Raw genomic sequence first — 14,005 nt, forward strand, 5'->3', positions numbered from 1 at the left:
CAATTAAGTGTTTATAATACATTTAAATTAAATACTTTGGAAGGACTACTACAATATATATTTTTTTCTTTTACTTCCATAGTATCAACAAATCTACATTCATTTTGATCTGCACGTATATGGTCATGATATTTAGGTATTACTAAACAACACTCGTTGGGTTTTGGAATTGCAGCTGAATAGTGACTACCGCACCATGATCTGTAAGAATAAAGCAATTAGTGCTTTCCAATTTGCTATTTGCTTTTATGCCTCGTCAGCATCAACAGTGCAAGAAAATAAATGTAGTTCAACCGTCTCAAACGCAACTCTGCCTGGCATTCTGCCAAAACACATGGAGCGTTATTACTGTCCAAAATGGGCGTTATTACTTGCTATGACATCAAAGTCTTCTCTTCTCCTGAAAGAGAGAGTGGAGAGAAAGAAAGTCCCCACCTTCCACCCTATTTTGAGAATAATTCAAACCGAATGGCGCATGCGTGTTTACGCTCATGGTCGCGGATGAGGCGGTCGAACTATAACAAGTTATTTTTTTTTTTTGGCAACAAGCCAAAGTTCAAAATGTTTTGAAGGTCTACTAATGAAATGCAGTAATAAATATCATTCTCCTCTACATCTTAATATAAATAAATATCATGGTCTAAATATAACAAAACCTATTATAGTAATTTTATATTTTTCCACGAAAGTTGTAAGAATTCCAAGTAAAATGACAATTTTACTATTGTTTAACACACATAGATTGTAATATTTTGTTCTCAATCATGATTGTATTTGCACCGTATATGCATATATGTATTATAAATACCGAATACATAAATACAAAAGTAAAGTCTTCGAATTCCTTTCATATAAACCTTTAAATTCGAATCTTTCTCATGCAGGATTATTCGACTTAACTCCAGTTGAAGGTTTGTAAGTCCTATGCTGAAAATTTTAATTTCGTACATTTTTACTAAAACATGTCTCGTGACAAAAATTACAGTAGTCCGTAATCTGACATTTTAATATATTTCGGAAAATGGAACCACTGGTTTCGAGCATCATTTGGTGATGCAAAACTCTATTATTTTATTGATATATTCTGTATAAGTATTGTTTTCATCAGTTTTTTGAAATCAACTGCAAATTCTGCATGTCCGCAGCATGCAGAATTTGCAGTTTAGTTTCGTACGTTTAATGATGTATTTATGTAATGGAAATTTTACTTGCTGCTCATATGAATTTATAAAGTAGTTTATATGAAGTTATAAGGTATTTCTCCCGCCTTCCTAGCGTGCCTTCGTGGTGTAGTGGCTGGGCCGATATTCCAGAGGTCCGTGGCTCGATTCCCGGCGAAGGCGGTTGCTAATTTTTCATCTTTCCTGCTTCCAAAAATATACCTAATGTCTCTACAAAGTTCTTGAAAGAAGATTATTCATGAGTCATTACTTAAGGCATCAGAGTTAAGGAAAAATAAATTCTTTAATTCAATTCTTGGTTGTTTAGCTTTAAATTGTCAATGGAAATTCAGGGCATATATACTTTATATATATAATGCCAAATTTAGTTTAGTTTATAATGCTCTCATGAAGATATATTGATTCGTTGAAACATTAATTAATCTGATCAAATATTTCAGTATTCAGAATCCAATTAAATATTTTAAAAGCAAATATTTTTAAAGCGCATTTTTAATTAAAATACTTAGTTACGTAATTACACAATATTTTTGCCTCTTCAGAACAAGAGATCGTGTCATATTTCCTTAATATACATAGAGGTCTTGATTACCCAAAGCTGATCTAAATTTGAATACTCCATGACGTTCTATTTCTCCTAAATTTTATCGGCCCTATAAGTGCCAGAGTGGTTACTGCGGCTGAATAATGATAGTTTGATCCCGTTTCGATTAACTCCAGGAAACGGGCAGCCTACATTGTGTTTTCTCGTGATTTTCTCCTTGCAAACACAAATACGAGCGAGTTTTCCTCAGAACGTCCGCTACGAAGCCATCCTTTCTGTTAAGCAGATAGCTTTCTTAACTTTGTCATATCCAAATAAGCTAACTAGCCTAAAATTTACCATGCCCTAAAATACTGCTATCAGTAGCGTTTATTTTTCAATTTAAGAACAATGTTTTAAACAATGAAATAAGAGCAAAACGAAAGACATGAATTAGTAATGAGACTTAGGGGAAAAAAAGTACCCTAACTGATTAAAATCGGAATTCAGACGATCTGGATTTGCATTAAAGGTTCACCAGACATTCCCTAAGTTCTCGGGATTTTACCAGAAACCCTTTCATTGAGTTTTAAATTTCCCAAAGGTGTTTTATAAGTCAGAAGCAAACGATTTTCATTATCTTTACAATGAAAATCACCGTTTTCGAAGCTATTTAAGTACCACTAATTTATTTAAACAAAGAATGTGATAACGTTTGACAAATAAAACTTTTATGCCAAGAAATGGTAATCGTAATTGAAGAGATCAGGAAATAACTTTTCATTTACCTTGATAATTTAAGTAACGAAACATCGCTTTTCATATGCTTAAAACCAATACTATTGAAATGCTTGATGCAGTTTTTCAGGGACAAGTACTTCAAAATTAATATCCTTCTAAATGCAGTTATAAAAATTACTCACAGTTTTGTAGAAACGTTTTCTCTAATTTTATTCAAAAGCAATTTCTTAAATTTGTATAATACATAAGTTAGAAAGGAATTTGAAAAAAAAATTACTGTTAAAAATTTATCTTTACATTCTGAATTTCTTAACAGGAATAATAACTAGAAGAGTTATTTAAAATTTAGGTCTTTCATTTGCTCGCTTTTTAAGCTTAAAATATAAAGATGTATGGTATTAATGCATTTAGAATTATAAAAATATGTATTCCATTGTATCTCTTGTTCTCCTTCAGTTTATACTTTTAAGATATTTTTTCAGTTTATACTTTTAAGATATTCTTGTGCGGAATATTCTTAATAGTTAGTTTTTTAACAGTTTAGAGTCTAATGACATTTAAATGAGTTTTAAATACTCAAGGAATCTAAATTAGCTTTTATAAAAAAATTTTACTTGCAGAATATTTCTATGAACGGTAAAAAATATCTTTACGTTAGAACAACGTAAGAGAAAATTCGCTTAAAATTATTAAAAATGTATTCATATATAAATTTTCATTTTCATTTCTGCTTTATAGCATTTAAATTTGCTTTTGAATAAAACGGTTTATGAATAGCACGTTATTTATTTGTACGCACGCATAATAATTATCACTACCAGTAAAAAATAGAGTACTTCCTTATTATATCGGCTCCTCAAAACTGAATCGTTAATCAACAGAGATATCTCGCCGAAATCTAGCCGCTTGTTTCTTATACCATGTTCCATGCTGATTGGTTAGCAGTTAAATTTTGCAGTCGCTATAAAAAAGAAGTACTAAAAATAGTAAATCATCTCACCAAATAAAAAACATGATTTTGATGAAGAGTATTTGTAGTTCTGATTGCATTTTCATCTGACATGGGTATCATATTTTGCGAAATTTTTGTAATAATTACAATATAAAACTGCCTGGCAAGGCCGACAGATGAGCGGGCTTCTCAAATAAACATCCAATACATAAATAACTTTTTGTTGCCAAATCAGCGTTTTAAGAGTGTTTAATATCTCTGCGGATAATAACCCGCAACAATCAATAATTAATATCTGGCGCAACCCGCAACAACTAATTCGTAAATAAAATTTTTGTTGCCAATATAACGTTTTTAATTAATATATCGGCTAATTAAAATTGTACGAAGATGAGAACGATCGAAATGGCTTCCCACGAATTTTTGGAATCCGGAGTTCGAAACTCAGTTCCCCGCCGTTCCGGAGAAGATGATGTTAAGAATAAACAAATAGACAATCTCACACAGATTTTAATAGTGTAGTCAGATTATAACAAGCTTATGATAATTATAACTTTTTTATGATAATAACTTTTTATGTGTATAATAATTATAATTAATTAATTACTCGTACATTAAGGCTCATAATAATTTTGTCTAAATAATATTTTATGTATTTAAAAACTGCATTATTTTGTTCTTCAATTAAAAAAATTATTTCTCACAAATAACAAATGATAAAAAAATTTTAGAGGAATAAATGAGATCTAAACTACACAAAACATTTATGAATTCTAGCATACAGTATTCCGCTGCAGATCCGTATTACGAGGGATATTAAAATACAAGCAGTAATTTTCATGTTTTGTTCTTGTAAAGCGTTCAGCGTAATTATGATACATGGAGTAAACACTTATATGTTTGTAACTGATAACAGGAGAGATAGTTTCTCTGTTCATTATTCTCTGTTAACTGTAATTAACATAGCTGAGTAGAAGGATCGCAACAGTTTTGCACAGTAAATCATCATTAGATATTTTTTAAAAGGAATGTGCCATTCCATCTTAGATTTTTTCGATACTTAAAACTTAGTTTGGGGATGAGTATTTCTCTCAATGATGATTGATACGAGTCTTTTAAAGAAAAGGGCTTTGTAAAATAAACATCATGCTTGTCGACTAGAAACCTTTAACAGATGGAAGTAAGCTGACTGCCGCTAATGCAGTAATTCGGATTTATCAGGGAATTAATGACAGAAAAATCGCTAAGAAACTTTAAATAAGTATTGTTAGTACGGAGGAGTTAATTAAAGATCGTCATAAATTTGGTAATTGCCTGTCGATGACGAAACACAAAGAAAGAAGATTAGTTGCAGTGACAAAATTTTTGAAGTCTTATAAAAAGGATAGAAACAAGATTTTACAGTAACTTATGATGAAAATGAGTTCAACAATTTATTTCAGACTTAAAGCGAATCAGTACATAGCCGTGATTTTCAAGTCAAATTATTGAATTATTGACACTCTTCAGTAAACTATCAGCACGCAGTCAAAGTATTTCTAGAATTAAGGAAATTTCTGCTTTGTGGAAACTACAGAACTGAGGAAAATTTCAAGGCAATTGCTGTAGGTTGTAGAAATATTAGGATTATTTTATGCTGGACACATGGAAAATTAGCAATTTCAATGATTCAAAAATGCTACTCTAAATATTACCATTTTGTATAAAAGTGCAAAACTGTGGTATATGTAGGACTCATAACAGCAAATCTATTAAAGGATGTTTGAGATTATACCTTTGTCACAATTCAATTAAATTCAGTCTGTTCTCAAAGTATTTTAATTTCAGCTAAAACTTATGTTTGTTACTCAATACCAAATTCTTTAAGATTTCATTTTTCTTTTTTCTATCTTAGATATTACGTTGGGATGATATCAAATCGAACGGCAATGCTTATGGCATTGATGGTGAATCAATTCAGAAATGTGAGCCTTGCTGTGGAGATGGTGCTGTTAGCTTGCTTTCATTACCGCATACCTAAAGTAGATCCCAAAATCTCGCAACATGTATAATAGAAATTTGCTGTTATTCCTAATTTTAAGCGAATCAATGACAGTATACTTAAGTATCACAGAAACGGATGTTCTATCACTAATGTATTGTGTTTCAAATTTATAATAAACAGTACTATATATCGATCGAAATGGTAAATTAGATTGCTTTGAAAGAGAATTTATGATCCATACATCTTGGTCAATTCCTACTGTTGTCATTTTACACGATATCTGACCTTTAATTCATCATCCATGCAACTTAACAAAATATTATTTCTGAAACGTGCTGATATTCAAAGTTCGTTAACTTATTTTTAATTTAAAATTATATAAACCTTGAGCCTACAAAAAAACTTGAACTTTAAAACCTGAGCAGCTTTAAAGCAATATTTGTACCTACTAATAACTTTATGCGTATTTTAATTTTTTATGATAATATGTCTAATTAATATATATTTTAAAGTATATTTAATTGATGTAATATTTAAAATAACAAACTGTTAGGTATTGTAAACATTAGAACTTTTTATGTAAATAATAAAAAATCATGTCTTATGCATCTCATTAGAAAATAATCTTTTATGTACGCTTAGAAAGGAGCATGTTATATATATATATATATATATATATATATTAATTAAATCTGAATTTTAGAAACATATGTAGTAAAATTTTTATAACTTTCGCGAACTGTATTTCTGGATAAAGTCTGAGTTCAGATGTTTACATTGTTTCCTAATCTTTTAACGATGTTTTTATTGATGAAAAAGAAGTGTAAAGACCTTAAAACTGATAATGAATTCGACTCCCATATGATATGATACACAATATGCCCAAAACAAAAGGAGGGAAATAAAGGTGCTATCAGATTTCAAAAATATGCAGCAGTGAAAGAAAATTCTGTGATTTTTAATTTCAGTATATGATGCCTTAATTTTAACATTATCTACAAAATTATCTCAATGAGAAAAAATTTTATTTCTCTAGACGAAAAAGAAAATTTTTTTTTCGTGCCGTCAAAACCCTATAGAAAGAATGTAAATGCAGAAAAAAATATTCTTCTGTTGAGTTCTAGGAAATTGAGCCAGCCTAATCAGTTTCCCGATGGATCAATTAGTTAATAAAAATGTTAATTGACGTGCAACCTTTTTTTTTTATTTTCTGATCCTCATAATGCGAAAATGCATACAATCTTTTAAAAAAATCGCGGAAACCTCCCACGTAAGATAGAAAGTAAAGCTATTCAAAAAGAAGGCACAGAATTTTAGTTTGCATAATCAATCAACTCACCTGAGTAACAGATATAACACTACTCGAAATAAATTACGTTCGCACCAGAAAATAATACAAAAATAATAATATTAGAATTGCATATTAATTTAGTAATAAAATACATGTTCATAGTTATCACAGTTTGCATAGATAACGTTTGAGAATAATAAACGAAAGGGTTCCATTCTCTTTTAACAGTGTAATAAAAGAAGATGAAATTCTCAGGAAAATTATAATATTTTAAATTTCATGTTTGAAGAGTAATACATTTTCCTAATATATTAAGCATACATGACAATATCTTCTACCCTTTCAGTGATATTTTATTTAAAAAGATATTTCAAATTCAGTCTTTACGAAATGTAACACTTTTTTAATTCTTCATCTTGTACTTCAATGTTTGCAATATAATATTACAAAAGTGAAGCAAGAGCATTCCTATAAATGAACTTATGCGAAATCCTGTAATAAAAATCTGACGTCATTAAAAATGTGTATGATTAATTGTGTATGTTAAATGTAGAAGTTGTAGAGACATTAGGTTATTTCGAGGCAGAAGATGTGAAAATTGAGCAATGCCCTCGCCGGGATTCGAACCACGGACCTCTCGAATACGCGTTGAGCGTGCTGATCACTACACTACGAAGGCATACTAAGAAGGCGGGAGAAATACCTTATAAAGTGAACAAACTAAAGTTTTATTTTGGGCCGCCCTTTAGCTGTCTGCCTGAATTCGATTTCGAACTTAGTGGAGAGAACCTCGGATTTTGGAAATCGAGTCATATCTTATTTTCTTCCTTTTACTACAAATCGCTCTAAACGACATTCTAGAATAGTGAAATAGAGCATAATAAAGAGAATGTATAACGTGTATAAGAGTATTTAAATGTCTGGGAAGAGAAGTTTTAAATTCGCAAACCGTTTCAAGAATCGAAAGTAAATATGATAGTGTATGTGAATGTGGGTGATAAGTATAAATTGTTATTTGTTGAGGACTAAGTTATAAATGTATGGTCGCCACCTTGAATCTTGCTCAGGACTTTTAAACGGAAAACGGATGTTTGATATATGAATTTAAACCAGAACTTAGTGAAAACCATAGTGTATAGTGAATCTTTTGATATACTTTTAAGTTAAGGGGATGATGACGTATGAAACTGGCGTAAACGGATTTTTAATAACTTGTCCTTTCTTCATTCCATATCATGAAACCTTACATTATTTGTTCAAGAATAAATAGAGGTCGAAAGTTTGAAGAAGCTTCTGTATTATATAACTCACAGAAAGCTGATATATATTTCATATATTTAACTATATACATTAAACATTGTAAATATACTTAAAAAGGAAAACCAGTTTTTAAAAATTAAGTTTTCAGTTCATACTTATAACAGATTAACAGCTGATTGATACTCTTGTGTATTATGTTTTATAATCAATATCTCAGTGTCCTGCAAGTCAGAAGTTATCTCAATTCCCTGCAAGTTAGGGCTAGAAACATATTTTCCAGAAACGATTAGATGGGGGGGGGGCTCTTCTTTCCTTCTGTTTTCCTTAAGAGCTAAACAATCTTTCAGTACTTCCTTCCTTTAAAGGATGTATAACTTTACACTAAAATGTCACGTTTCTATTTAACTGTTGTCGTAGTTTAAATTAAGCAAAACAGCTACCTTATTTTGGGGTAGATTTTGGATAAAACTCTGTATATTTCGAAGTTGATTAGACACCGGCCCTCTGCTTCAGAAACAAAATATTTCTGATAATAAAACGGAATTTTTGTTCATGAGCGGAATATTCGCAGAAATTAGAAATATTAACATAATAGTTTTGCTTCTGAAAACGAGAGACCTGTATCTAATCGCGCTCAAATTCGAAAAGAGTTTTATGCAAATTCGATTTCAAAATAAAGTTGCTGTTTTGCCTAACTTCATATTCTACAGTGGCATGTTTTTTTGAATTTACTACTAATAGTTCGCATGTCATGCCTAGTGGCCTAAAAAATACATTTTGTTAAGTCTGAGGTGAGACTCACTTTTATATCTTTACTTTTAAATTCCTTTCGTAGTAGCGGAATACTTTCAAAAGCATAATTGCTAATAAGTTTTCTAATATAATTTATTCAGCTTATTGAAAATCCATGCCATAAGTGGGCCACGTGGTCCACTAATAGTATACCAGACGGATACTATTAAGAGAAACAAGGTTTAGTCTTGGCCTGTTTATTACATTTTTGTTCTACGATAGTGCGTGAGCAAAAGGAACAAAATTATATGGAAGAAAAATTAAAATAGTTATAACAGAAATCAAGAAAGCTAATTATGTGTGTCTATTCAATAGGGAAGCAATAAAATGTTACTCAAATAATTTCGGAAGAAAGCTGAAAGAAGCAAATTGGCTAAATAAGAGCCCATGAACTTTGTATTCAATGGGTTAATAAAGTTACATTGCTCTGTGTATCAAAACTATATCAAATGTCGCGTTTCCCATTTCAAACGAATGACCTTCTACACTAAAAAAAAAAAAAAAAAAAAAAAAAAAATTTCCAAAGAAACTCAGGTTACTTTCTCAGCAGAAGATGATATTCCAGGAAAAATGTAATCCGAGACATTTCTATAAGGAAGTTTGTTATCATAATACAGATAAGCTAACATTTAACTACCGTCAGACAAGGAGTATCACAAAAAGCGCAAATGGTTGATCAGAGCTACACTTACTCAAACTGCAACAAACTTCACTTATCCATTAGGAATGTTTCAGATGTGTTGAAACTGTTTTCTTTTAAACGTCAAGTCAAAAGAAAACGATCGGGAAAGAACTGGAGTGCAGAAAAGTGGTTCCAGCTAACGAAATCCATAAAAATTTTAATTTGACTTTTCTTTTATTAGCCAGTGCAGCTGGCAAGCTTTCATTAACAGTGATGATTTATGTATAATTAAGTAGCTTATAATTTTGAAAAACCTAGTTTAGAAAAACGTATATGATTAAATATGCTCTTATTATATATACTTGCCAATTTTAACCAGTTGAAATTGCTGAGAGATACACAACAAAAGTGTGAAATCTGTTGAAATGGGTCAATACTTGCAACAGCTGTTGAGAGGCCGATGGAGTGTTATTGTGAATGCAATGCATCAACTGCGACTGATTGCTGAAAAAGGAAGATTAAAAAAGAAAGAAAGAAAGAAGCAGAAATATTTCTCCTAAATCTTCCTCTTTCCAGATTCAAAACTTCTATTTTCTGAAGAATGAGATGATTTGATCTAAGTCATAAGATGGGAAATCTATGCTGGAAAATCTGAAATGTAGATAAAACAATTTGCATTTGTGTAATTCTTAGGAAGTATGTAAAAGAAACGCTCCGAAGTATGGAAAAGAAACGATCGAAAATATAGTATTTTATTCTACAATAAATATAAAACAATTTATTACATGTTCAAAGTCTATGGTTGTAGAGACATTAGGTTATTTCGAAGCAGGAGAGATGAAAAATGAGCAACGCTTTTCGTCGGGACTTGAACCACGGGCCTCTCGAATACGCGCCGAGCGTGCTGACCACTACACTACGAAGGCATGCTTAGAAGGTGAGAGAACTACTTTATAAGTTCAGTAAAAAAATAATTACTTCAATAACCATGGAAGATTTCCGCGTTTTCCGTAGTGGTCCACTGCAGGTACGTGTGGATGCATTAATCTTATTGAACAAATAACTGAAACAAAGTTGGTGAAGACAAATATTGCACTGAGTGTCCGGAAGAAGTGAAAAAAATTAGAAAACTATTTTCATTATTGTGGCTATTTTCTCGAACCTTTCTTAGCGGCAGTAGGCGTTGCTTATCTTTCCAAATAGCTAGAGAGTTTATTAAAACAGCTTTACAATTAATTCAAAATAAATCATAGGTAAGAATCATCTTTGCGGAATTATATTTTATGTGAATATCATAGAGTTTCCCTTTGTTCTAGAAATTAAATTATTCTTCAAGTATTTAAAGAGTTAACAATCTAATTTAAGTGAAATATAGCATTATATAAGACTTTAAAAAAGCTTTAATTTCATTGTTTTTAATATCTATTAATATACCTGCCAGCCCATTACAACTGCAATTTACACTTTACTTTCGAATTTATCGTCACTTTTGTCCTTTCTTAAAACTAATCAATAGAAAATTTGATAGCATATTTATAAATCTTTATATAAATCTAGAAAAGATTATAACAATAGCAATTCAAGTATCCCAGCTCTGCTTGTACATACTGCGCTATCGTAGTATTATTCTCCTTCCACTCATCTTGAAAGAATCAAACGGAGCAAATTTAAAAAGCGATACACTTCTCAGGTGATAAAGTGTTTAACGTACGCGTATAAAGATAATATTACCTCGACCTCTCATATTTATTCATAAATGGGAAACATTTCAAGGAGAAAGAATTCTCATTTTCTCTTGCCTCATCACCATTTTATCCTAACAGAAGGCGAAAAAGGTGAAATAATTCAAAACGAAAAAGTTCAGAACGAAAACTTAAATAGTGATTTCAGTTCTGCAATTAATTAACGCCTTCTTGTGCGGAAGATATTTCCCTGAATAATTATTATGAGACAGGAAAGAAAATCGATATTCAGACTTGAGAAAATTGTGAAATTCTTTTGAAGACCAAATGCCTTTGTTTCTAATTATAATCAACATCTAGCTGACTGCGTAAAAATCAACGGCGTAATTTAAGTTCAATATCTTTTCTAACGAGAAATTCGAGAATGCTCAAATTTTAATGAGCTTTTGATGCTGCCATGCCACGAGATGAAACAAATCAAAAAATTATTCTCTTATTGTTCTGAAAAAGGAAACGCGAAGCCTTATAATCTCTTAGTCACAACTGTAATTTGAAAAGTCCCAAATTCTGTGTTTTCTTCGCAGCCAATTTAAATAAGTGCGCTTTAACATTAGGTTTCATTTGAATCATAATGCATACGACAAAAAAATGTAATGCGATTTTTTCCTCAGTTTAATATTTCTACATTTTTCTTTTAGAATGTTTCTTTGAAATTACCACGACGGTATCTGTAAAATCATTATGTTTGTCATAATGTTAGTTGCAGAGGGTAGTATTATTGCCATTTTCAGATGTAAATATATACTGATTTTTAAAATTATCATCTCATCATTTAGTGCCGCCGCATTACACATATTCAAAATGAAAAAAAATTATTAAGTTTTTCTTGCAAAAACATTTAATTTATTTATTTCAGATTGTCAGTAATATGCAGAAAATCAATAATTTCTTTTCACTATAATTGTCACACTAAATTCAGATATACGTACCAGTTGGTAACACGACAATCGTGCAGATCATGAGTCTTATTCCACGAAACCTGAAGTAAATTTCAGTTAACTGTAGAGTGCTGTAGCAAAAACATAACTCCTTTACATACTAAAAACGCTAAGGGAATAATAATTCTAGTGATTCAAGGCCAATATTTGAAATATAATGAAAAGGCTGTGTATGACTTACGTGTCTCAGTTGACCAGTTTAAAATACTCTTTATAATGCAATACATTCTCGGATACAAAGAAAATATAATCATTATTATGAACTGACGACGAACCTGGGCGTTACAAAACTACTTAGCAAATATTATTTCTCTGAGTGATTCGGATGTTGTAACAAAACTCATCCTCAAAGAAAATTTTGTTGAAGAGAGCCTGCTGATCTGTGAAATTAACGGCCATATCAACAAGCCAGCCATTATGAGTTTCAGCATCCTGGAAATGAAACATGTATATTATAACAGAAAGATATATTGTAACCACAAAATTGTTCTGAGCAAAACTGTATTTAATTCAGACATAATCTTCCCTATGTTGACGAAATTTCAGAGCATTGATAAACATCCACAGGGAAACTTTATTCTGTAGAAGTTTTCCAAATAGCTAAACTATCTTAGCGGCGTGCCTCCCGTATATTAATTCGATTCTTTCGTAAGGTACACATGAAGAAAGTGTTTTCTATGCAAATCGCAAGAAGAAATCCGATAAAAATGACCAAAGTAGCTCATAAGGAGACTTCTCCTTTTTTTAGATCAGAAACAGATGTTTTTCAATGTTTTATAAGTTGTCTTTCGTATTGCCTTCTAATACGAATAACAAATCTTCGGTTAACTACAACATTATCCTCTGCTGCTAGCAACTAATAAGCTTACCCATGGTTGGTAGCTAAAATACGTGATTAGATGATACATGGGGGCGCTGCACTAGAATGAAAGACAACACAACTTTAAAAGGTTGCCTCTGGCCCAAATTAAAAATTAAAAATAGGCACGCTAGGAAGGCGGGAGAAATATCTTATACCCTATGCAAACATAGAAAAATCATGTTCATTAACCGCAGTCTAATAGTAATGATGTTTCTAGGATTTTATAACCTGAGGGCGTTATTTTGTGACCATTTAAAGTTTTAATTTTCATTCAAACAAACGAGCTATTTTACTTACGAAAGCCATTTTATTTATAAAAGCATTTTGTATGCATAGAATGTTTGCTTTTTAAAATCAAGTGTGCAAGTTTAACAAGTGTGTAACTGCTTTGTTGAAACTTGCAAAATGTTTGGCTGAGTAACTGTTTAACTTTCTCAGAGCCTTTACTTGTTTTCAATTCCGAAACCCTAGAAAGGAAAAATCACTTTTTCTTACATTCCAAAAAAAATATGCGTTTCACCGTGCATGTTAAAACTATTTAAAACATTTACGCTAATAGATAAAAAGAGTTTTATTTTATATATCGTAGTTAGTTAATATTCATATCACTTGTTTTAACCTCGCTTTTGTACTGGTAGGTTTTTATTTTATTGCTTCATATAACTATATTTGACCTTTGATTCTGTCTACTATGCATTATGTCTACTGATTTTTTTTCCATTGAAAGATTTCATAAAACAACTATTTTATGAAGTCTATGCTAGTCTTTATGAAGTCTGTTTTATGATAACTATACTATCTTAGTGTACTTTTTCCTCGTTCTCTCTTAATGTTATCTGAGAAGTTTCATCTCTCTAAGAGTTCTCTTAGGGAAATCTCAGATAGATACGGTACATGAAACACTTTTATGTACAAGTTTCCCAAGTGCAAAAATCAATTATGTATCAATCAAAATTCTATGCTTCTTTGGCATAAGTTCTTTTCCATTCCCAAAGAAGCTTGCTCAGTATCCAAACAGGTAAGGTGCAAAATTTTAGAAAAGTAGCAAAAATAATTAAGGACAAAAAGTTTTTATAAGTTATGTTAAAAATAAAAATGATGCGAGCTTTTAGAGGAC

At 30.9% G+C, this 14,005-nt stretch overlaps 1 long non-coding RNA gene across 1 annotated transcript in view; it reads left to right on the forward strand.

Annotated features, from left to right (window-relative positions):
* Positions 1-5,566, forward strand: part of LOC118183530 (uncharacterized) — a 28,098-nt gene extending 22,532 nt beyond the window's left edge. The window contains exon 3 of the long non-coding RNA XR_015041017.1: positions 5,292-5,566. This is a non-coding gene — a long non-coding RNA (uncharacterized LOC118183530). The remainder of the gene's footprint in view (positions 1-5,291) is intronic.
* Positions 5,567-14,005: the final 8,439 nt, after the last annotated feature.

This window comes from Stegodyphus dumicola, chromosome 5 (assembly GCF_044657685.1).
Source record: "Stegodyphus dumicola isolate Sdum_Otavi_A_Nest chromosome 5, ASM4465768v1".
NCBI lineage: Eukaryota > Metazoa > Arthropoda > Arachnida > Araneae > Eresidae > Stegodyphus > Stegodyphus dumicola.